Source organism: Anneissia japonica, unplaced genomic scaffold, assembly GCF_011630105.1.
Source record: "Anneissia japonica isolate Jap-2015-1 unplaced genomic scaffold, ASM1163010v1 scaffold287721_len753485_cov172, whole genome shotgun sequence".
NCBI lineage: Eukaryota > Metazoa > Echinodermata > Crinoidea > Comatulida > Comatulidae > Anneissia > Anneissia japonica.
The window spans coordinates 701,906-711,618 of record NW_022699480.1 but is presented as its reverse complement, the minus strand read 5'-3'; the positions used below and the strand labels follow the sequence as shown (position 1 = coordinate 711,618).

The window sequence follows — 9,713 nt, the reverse complement described above, 5'->3', positions numbered from 1 at the left end:
CTACCTTGATTTATGTTATATGCACCTATTTGTTTCTAGCCGTACCTATTGTGTAATGGAGTGTATCTGTTGGTATTTGAATCTGTTCAACCATGAAGCCTCCGTGGTCTAGTGGTTATGACACTCGCCTTGACAGCGAGAGGTCGCAGGTTCGAGTCCCGCCAGAGGCATTTTATTACACGATTTCTTTATTCATTTATTTACAGGACTACATTCGTTGAGAGCTATGCTACACGATGTATTTATTAAGTCCTTTATTCGAACACTGTATTTACCTTTCTTTGATGTATTATATATGATTTAACAGTGTTAACGGCTACCTTTATATATATATATGTATGCATATTATGTATGTATATATGTATATATATATATAAATGTATATATATGTATGTATGTATATATATATATGTATATATATATATATTTATGTATATGTATGTATATATATATACATATATGTATATGTATATGTATATATATGTATATATATGTATGTATATATATATAATATAAATCAAGATAGCCGTTAACACTGTTAAATTACGCTCGCCTTGACAGCGAGAGGTCGCAGGTTCGAGTCCCGCCAGAGGCATTTTATTACACAATTTCTTTATTCATTTATTTACAGGACTACATTCGTTGAGAGCTATGATACACGATGTATTTTTATGTCCTTTATTCGAACACTGTATTTACCTTTCTTTGATGATTTATATATATATTTTATATATACATATATATATATACATATATATATATATATCATTGTCATCTTTATCAGCTGTTGTCAGTCCACTATTGTACGAAGCCACAGAATGTTGACACCATAATATGTCTCTATATCTTGCGTTGTTGCACTTATTGCACCTATTTACTCTTCCCTACCATTTTTCAATCTCGTCCCTCCATCATCTTATAAGTTTTCCCTGGCTCTTTATGCCTCTATAGGTATCAATTCTGTTACCCTTTTCGACCATCTATTTTTCTGACTTCTATGCCACTTTTATTTCGTGAGTTTATTCTTTTACATTGTCCTTACATTTTGTTTGTTCTAATCCTCTTTTTTGGCTCTTTATTATAATTTTACTTCACTTGACTGAAAATAGTACCGCCATAACATGATGAAAGTTAGGAATCAAATACAGATAGATTTTACGATTTATCAAATAAATGAAGCACGTCTCACATAAAACAGATGGCGTCACCAAGGAAGCGGAGGTAGGTCTTACATTTAATTAAAGAACAATTTTTCTGAGATATAATTCGAAAATTCAATAACTGACGTCAAACAAAATGGGAGAGAAAACCGGTCTAGAAAAATGCCATACGGAATTAATACGGTATCCGTTGAATAGACAAATACATTGAGAAACTGAGTGTCGCATATATTATAAATACAATTACTTTTATTAACCTTGTACTTAACCTCATAGCTCAGATGGAGGAGCGACTGAAGTGGTCTTAGGTTAAATCCCAATAGCGACAATATGCCTACATTTTCCGCATTATCTATTTTGTATATTCTTATAGACAAGTTTCTCATCATTCTATATTATTAAAAAAAAGTATGTAATAAATAATAATATTGTAAGAACCGAGATAAATGTTGTTGGTGGCTATTATACTACAAAAGAAACTCTTCTTGTACGTACGTCAGAGGCACCTTACATATGCCTTCCTCTTGAAATTACCAATAAGTACTATCATTAAAAAATCGATGTTAAACCAGTTTCAAAAGCTAGCTTCGTACAATTCCCAGGAAGTATTTAAATTGAATATTTTGCAGGCAGGTGCCAATTTACAACACTACTACGGCGGTGTGTTGTGCACTGGTAAAAAACAATTTAATTATTTTTGTTGTAACACTAGGCCTATTCATTGTAAGCATAGGATTGTTACATCTATGCCTATTAAATTATTATTATAAACATCATGCCTCCACAAATATAGATTATCTCCCATGCAACATGGTAAGCAAAAAAAAAATTTAAAAAATAATTTCTTAGGGGGAGATAGCATTACGAAGTACTAATGGATTGATAAAAAAAATGGTGGTCAAAGTAGGGAACATTCCGTTTTAAATTTGTTTAAATGATATAGAAACTCCTTTCACGGGATTTACCGGTAAGTATTATTATACCTATTAAGCAAGGTGATAAGAAAAATCTTAACAATTATCATGGTGTCTATTTCTAATGGAATCATAGCAATGAATGTATCAAATGATGAAGGATGATGATGTCCTTTCGGAAGTCTAGAGAGGCCTAAGAAAAGATCTAATGTGTGAAGACCATGTAATTTGAAAAAGCATAGGCGAATAGAAGGTAATCTTGATTTGCCTGGACTTCCCAAAAACATTTTACTCAGTATTGAGGAACGATCTCTTGAAGGCTGTGTACACTGATATGAAAGGCAAATTAACATTTGGGGATATTATTCTCTATTGATCAGGGTGTCAGGCAGGGCTGTGTCGTGTCCGCATACTCTTCTGTATTGTCAATGAGTTCAAAAAAATCTTATATAGTGTTAACTATATTGTATTCAAATGAATAATATTTGGGTCGGAGCTCTTGTTTGGCAGAATGATATACTCTAATTATAATCGCCGAAAATGAGTGAAGAATGAACCAATTGTCAGATCGGAACTTAAGTTTTAACCCTGCTAAATCAAAGTCTTGTAGTTGGAAACAAGATATAATATAGAAACAAGGAAACCATCAATTCAAAACGAACGAACGAATACAAGAAGGAAAAACCATCTTAAAACTATCTTATTGTTATGATTTCAAGAAATATAAATGATCATAACCATGTTGTATGTAATCGTCTCATTGGTAATATAAAATCTATTATATGGAATTTAAGTAATTATAACAGAGAGTATTACGAGATATTACGAGAATATCCTAGGCCGAAGGATTACCATCCCGTCAATAAACAATGGTAGCACGATATTTAGAAACAAACGTGATACCGAAAAAATGAAAAATTACAATACAAGTGGCCAGATTAATTTTAAAAGCCCCACATACCTTAGTGCCATGACCTTGGATGGCCAAAAATTTAGTTTATTTAAATTATAGAATTAATTTTATTGATAGAATTTTGAAAATGGGAGATACACTTTGGCCTAAAATGTTACTGAGGAATATCGTATGTCTGAAAATATACCGGTAAATAATATTGCATAATATTTCCATTTTAACGCCAATACTTGGCATGCACTTTTTTGCAACTACAAAAGTCAAATGATCCATTGTGTTTAACTGAAGAAGCAAGGAATTGTCAGATATACCACTAATACAATACAAGGCCTAGGCGTTTCCGGTTAGTGTATTTTTTTTTAAATTTCCGAGTAGGTGGTGGTTGGGAAATAAGCGGGTTGTCACATTTATTTTTGTTTCAGTATTTGAAAATACAAATGTTTCAATACTATATGTTGCTTGGATTTTGTGTTCAAAATGTGACATGTGTGGTGGCAAGTAGGCCGATCGTAAATTTTGGTGAAATCATTTCGGGTTACAACATTTGAAAATGGCCACTCTAAAAAATAAGTCCCCAAAAACCTAGGCCTATACTAAAAGTGAAAATAGTGCCCTTCTTTGAAACAAAAAGTGTTTGGGCGAGTTACGGTACTGTGCGTTTTTGAAGAGGAGAGGGGTGATATTGCTGGTGGTTGAAGTAAAATAGAATTTATTTCATAAAAAAAAGATTTATGGTGCATGCTCTCTACTGAGTGATCCTATTATTATCATCCTTATCATCATTATAATTTTAAAAATTTATTGGCCAAAGAGTATTAGTAACCAAGCACTATATGTTCTTACAAATCAAATTCCATTAACAAATAAGATAAATAAATCGCGACGGAACATGTTGGGACATATTTTCACTGCAATGGTTTTTGCACTCCAGGGAGCAGATGAATTTGAAGCTCGTATTGGTAGGCCGCAAACCAACTTGCTCTCTGTTCTTAAAAACGATTTTGATAGAGGTCTTTTATTTGAAAATTATAATGATTTAGTTTATCGTAGAGAACTTGCATAAAATCAAAACTTACGGATTAATTTATTCTAAAAAGTTAAATTATGTTTGAAGTAGAGACAAATGTTATACATGTGCATGCATGACTTTAACAGAAATTGTACAACTTTCTACAATTTTTGAATAAAAGTTTGAATATATATTATCATTGTACGGGTATACTACGTTACATAAATAGGCTAAAAAAGTGTGTTATTTTTTTATTCGAAGTAGTCCTTATTCTAATTTTGTGTTGACATTGTCGGGAGGTTTCACACAAATGTATTGGGTTGCGACATAATATAGATATAAAACAGCATCCAGTACTGTTCTTGTGTATGGACGAATTTATTGGTGTACTATTCCATTGCTGTCCATCCATTTCTGGTCAATTTTATCAAAACAATGTGCCCGTCACCAAATCAGACTTTATTTTCATAAGCCAACTTTCTCACTGTAGTATGTATAGAGTGACCCAATTATTGTTCAGATTATAGGTTTAACTAAACAGCAAAAAGTATATTGACACCGATGGAGGCAGGTGTTCATATAAAAGGTGAATTACAAAAATATCCTTTATATTTCTTATGTGTTAATTATTATGTTATACTGCTTTAACGTTGTGAAAATCGATAATAATAAGTATTTCGATAATTCTTAAAAAAACAATTAGCATCGATTATTTTTAAAGCATAGTGCATCCCATTATTCACATACACTTGTAATAAACGCCCCTCTAAATCCTCATTTGGAATAAACGCCTCCCTTGCATAAATGCCCCGAGGAATTAACTTTTTCCTCGAATAAACGCCACTCTAAATTACTGTAAACAAATCTAGATTTGTTAATGGAAGCAACATTCTCAACACATTCTATTAATGCTCCAGTAGAATTACCCTTTTTCTAACCTGATTGGGATCAATAGGCCTAATTCTTTATGATCACACAATAACACATTTTGACGGTAATTATATGTTTAGTTCCACATTTACAGTGAGACTAAGGGGCGTTTATTTGAGTATATCCATTTTACAACAAAAAATAAAAATAAACGCCTCCCTCGAATAAACCTAAAATGTAGGATATTTATATATTTTTTTATTCAATATTTCTACATGTCTATTTAAAACTACGCTTTATCCATCACCTTTTTAGAGTTTTTATTTTTTTTTTAAAGTTTGAGTAGGTAGGCTGAAGATTCATATTCAATTACGTCTAGGTCTAACTGAAATACCACAGTTGGGAGAGCGTTGGAATGAAGATCTAAATTCCTAGTTCAATCCCAGGTTTCGGCAATTTTTAGCTACTTTCATGTGATTTATTATTATTCATTGCGTATTACGCAATAGCTTGAGGAAAATGTGTCCTAATGGAAAAATGTAAGGGTGTATACCACTTGGGCTCATAGCTCAGTTGTTAGGGTATCCGAACGGTAATCGGAAGGTCTTGGTATATCCCAATGAGGACATAATATAAGATTTTCTCAAATGTTTATTATCATCGTTAGTTAACACCAGTGATATATATCAATGAGGAAATATTTGGGCTTGCATTTATTTTATGTTGTAACTGTTTAAGTCAGTAAATAAAAAAAAGTTGAGCTCCATCGCTGTATTACCCATTATATTCTGGTGTAACTGTAGTAGGCTTAATATATTCTTATAAACTAGAGATTACCTTCACTTGCGGCAGTTAGGTATATTCTTGTACTTTCTTTCGGCAAAAGCCTTGCCGCAAGCACACGAAAACCATGAGGTCGAATAACGCATGTGTTATTGATGTTCCAAGATGTAAAACCAAGAAATAAGAAAATCTGTCGTCCTACCATTGTAAACGCGTTATTAATGGCAAATATGCTAAATCGTTATAAAATTTTATGATTGGGAATAAAAAATTGTTGAAATTTGTTTTAAGTTTAATTTGTAATTTTGTATGTGTATGTCTGAATGTTTGTTGTGTTTTTGGTTTGTTTGTGTGCCTCAAGTGTTTTCTTTGATATTTATAATACCACAAGTATTGTATATATTAAATTTTGTTCTATTCTAATGTTTTTCTTATATATTAAAATTTGTTTTAAATAATGTCAATTATTACAATAATTTATAACTGTTATGTTAGTTTAAATTTACTTTCTTATGTTTTCTTTTACTTTTTGCATTTTATATATTTAATTAATAAGCATAATTGAATTTTCCATTTTTATAAGGCTTGTATTTTTAATTAATATTCATTTTAGTGTACTATAGTTTCTCTTTCAATACTTCTATTTTACCTATCGATTTTTGTAAACAAACGTTTTCAGCCATTCAGTTTTTGTATATGTTTTATACAGAAATAGATACATTTAAACAATTTAAAAAAATAAACCTCCGTATCTAATTTTGTTTCCTTTAAGAAAATGCATTCCATCTTCAATATTGTTACAATAATCGTATTTGTTGTGATTCATCATTATCGGCATATCTATTATACATCTTATATAGGCCTATATCATATATACAGTGTATGTACATTTATATATAAATAAAATATACAGGTACATGGCAAATTTATGGTATAATGCATTCTTATTTCATAAGATAAAATAAATACAATTATTCTTTGTTCTTTAAGCGGTATAAGTTGACCGACGGAGCACCAGTGAGTGACCCGGATCGATAGTTAATTTGGGCTTAAATAGAGGTTTGTTACAAATCCCATTTCCATGGATCCGTTAGTCAATAATTATACCGTGGTTAAACAGAAACAAATAAGCGCATATAAAAAACCCTTTGGGAATTAGGAGTACGTAACTGCATTAGGGCTGTGCAATAGTAACACTTGTGATGGGCTATAACCATCACATTACAGTGACGTATTAATGATGCCATGATCCCGATAAATGCACTCTCAAGTCGTTTGTCAAACCATTGACTACTAATAAGGAAACTTGCTTATTTTAATACAATTTATTAACTGTCAAAAAGACACTAAGATATTCCAGATGGATTACTACTTGAATAATGATTATGCTTTATTTTGTAACGTATACCCTGTATAATGTATATCGTGTTTTTATGATTGAAGTTAAATTAACATATTTATTTATTAACGAATTTGCATTAATATTGACTGGTTTGTTTAATCGGTAGATTGGATAGAATGGTTGCCTTCCAATCCCAGAGACCTGGGTTCGCTTCCTGTCACGATTTAGGATTTTTTCATAACAAAATTAACTTCACTACCTAAGCCTCTATCATAATTAGTTTATGTTGAGCATCTTGTGTATAGGTTTGTCTTGTGATATGTCACTTAGGGAAGTATTCGCTGTTTGACTATTCCTCTTGGCCTAGGGCCTAAAACAAATAAAATTAATAATTAATATAATAATATAAAAAGTTGTAGGAAAACTGTAGATCCAATTTGATTGATTTTTAATTATCCTATATTAATTTTACCACCGTTCATACCATGTACGGGTGTTACAAACTTCTTGATTGTGCTTTAGTTTCATTAAGACAAAATAATACCTGATTTGAATCGTGGATGACACCAGGTCTGCTGTATATGATGCTTCCCTGGAACAATTTTGTTAGTGATACACATGTTTGCAGCAAAGCTCTAGTAGTCGTTGGCCGTTTTCATTAATTATTCTTACTCCAAACTTGCTTATTCAAGCCAACTCTCCGTTGTTGAGGGAGCCAACTTGTGTATTCGTGTCACCAAGTAAAACTGTGTGACTTCTTTTCAGTGTAAGTTCGAAGTAGATCTTCTGGCTGGTTGTAATAATGTTGTTTGTAAGACCCATCATAATCCAAAGTTGGTGCGTAGCCAGAGATAACTAGGATCAGCGATAGTCTGGTGAGTCAGTTTAAATGAGGATAGTCTCTCAGTGATAGCCGTTGGTGCCTGGATGCTGTCAATATGGCAGTTTCTAACAGCAATGTATGTACAGTCTCTCCGCACGGTTTTCCTATTCAAAAAAATGTGTATTTTTCCTAATGTACCATCAGTCCGAGATCTTTGTCTCTTGTAGGGCAGCTATGTCAGCTCAGTATCAATTTTGGCAGTTTTTCTTGGTTCGGGATTTACATTGTCTTGTTCAAGGGCGGGGGACATTCCTGTGGCCATAGTCCGTACATTACAGGTTGCAAAATACTTTGAAGTTGAGGGTTGTTGAGTCACACTTGTTTGCCAGATAGACCCATACTGGGAGTGCGCTGGTGTGAGCGCCGAACTTTTATCTAGATACAGATCCACTTAACTAGTTCGACGTGAACCACTCAATTCTAGCTAGGTAAAGGAATTAAGTCACTTAAGTTAAGCATCGAGAAAATAGAACAGACGTTTTAATGAAAATTAAAACAATATTTTGTTAAATGGAAGAATGCTAGCTAGCGATTAAAATAATTCGTTTTTTATCGAAGGTAAAATTAGCTAGGGCATAGAGAATCTTTTACATTGCGATAGAACACGCTGCTGCACTGTCGTTGGTTCGTACTGGTCGGCTAGGTTAGGTAGTGGAAACTCACACCTTCTCTACCGTGTTTACAATTTTTTTTGAACGAATACCACTTGGTACTAGAGGTTCGTAAAATACAGTAGATGTTTTATTAAACACCGTGTGACGTCGACAGCCTGAAACTGGTTGGCTGTTTATCTGGCTCTAACTTGGAATCGAACGCAATTAGCGGATTATCGTATCATGTTTCAAGACGGGTATATCTAGATAAAGTTCGACGTGAACCAGGCTAGCAACTTTTTGACCAGGGACTGCCTGAATTAAAGCGGGCGGTAGCTTACTAAGACGTTAATTAACATCTCCAGTTATCAGCTATGATCCCTGGCGCTGAACCAAGGGCCTTTTTATTATTATTACCGGGCCTAGGCTTATAACTACCATAGTCCGGCTTGGTTCGCGGTAAACCTACGCGTAATTTATTAGATTTATGGAGGGTCTAAAACCAGAACTTTAAAAAGCACTTGATGGTCCTGTCATTGATCAAGGGCTTCTCTCATCCGGAGTCCATCTGAGGCAGAGGAAAGGCAGTAATGCGTCTGATGGTCAGAGGTACAGTATACTCTATACAGGGGCTGCCATAAAAATGACTAATGGGACCCCAGCTCCATGTTTTGTTTTGATAGATGGCCTCTCAAGATGAAAGTACATCCGCCCTTAATAAACGGGTCGTACCTTAATAAATTCCTAAGGATATAGGTCGAATATGGTTTTCCACAATAAGTGTTTCAAAAAACCCATAAATCAGCATACGGCCATATAATGCAAAACAGATTAAAATTAAAATTATAACGGAACTGTAGAGAAAATCCGATCAGAATGACAAAATAAACTAAGCATCCACTGGAAAGAATCCCAATATCTGCAGACGGATCCGTTTCGGCCTTCCAGGCCTCATCAGTGCAGCTAGGGTACAAACCCAAACGAAACGTTCGACCAGCTTAGGTAGAGCCCAAACTAGTCCCACGACCACTAAAGATTACAGAGCCAAACCAAGGCAATATATATACACAGCCCACGTGTGAATGCAAATAGTGGAATACAAGCTATGCTGCTCGTTCAGTAGATACAGAGAATATTTTGTCATTCTTAACGCGTCCTACAAAATTCATACGAGACAGCACTAGTCCGTGAATTTGTGAACAACATCGGAGATCTAAAGATGCAATCTCTACCGTGCATCAATTGC

The 9,713-nt window shown here is 33.6% G+C and overlaps 1 non-coding gene across 1 annotated transcript; it reads left to right on the top strand.

Moving 5' to 3' along the window:
• Positions 1-97: 97 nt before the first annotated feature.
• On the top strand, positions 98-170 carry Trnas-uga. Its single transcript has one exon. It is a non-coding gene; the product is annotated as a tRNA-Ser (tRNA).
• The last annotated feature ends 9,543 nt before the right edge of the window (positions 171-9,713 follow it).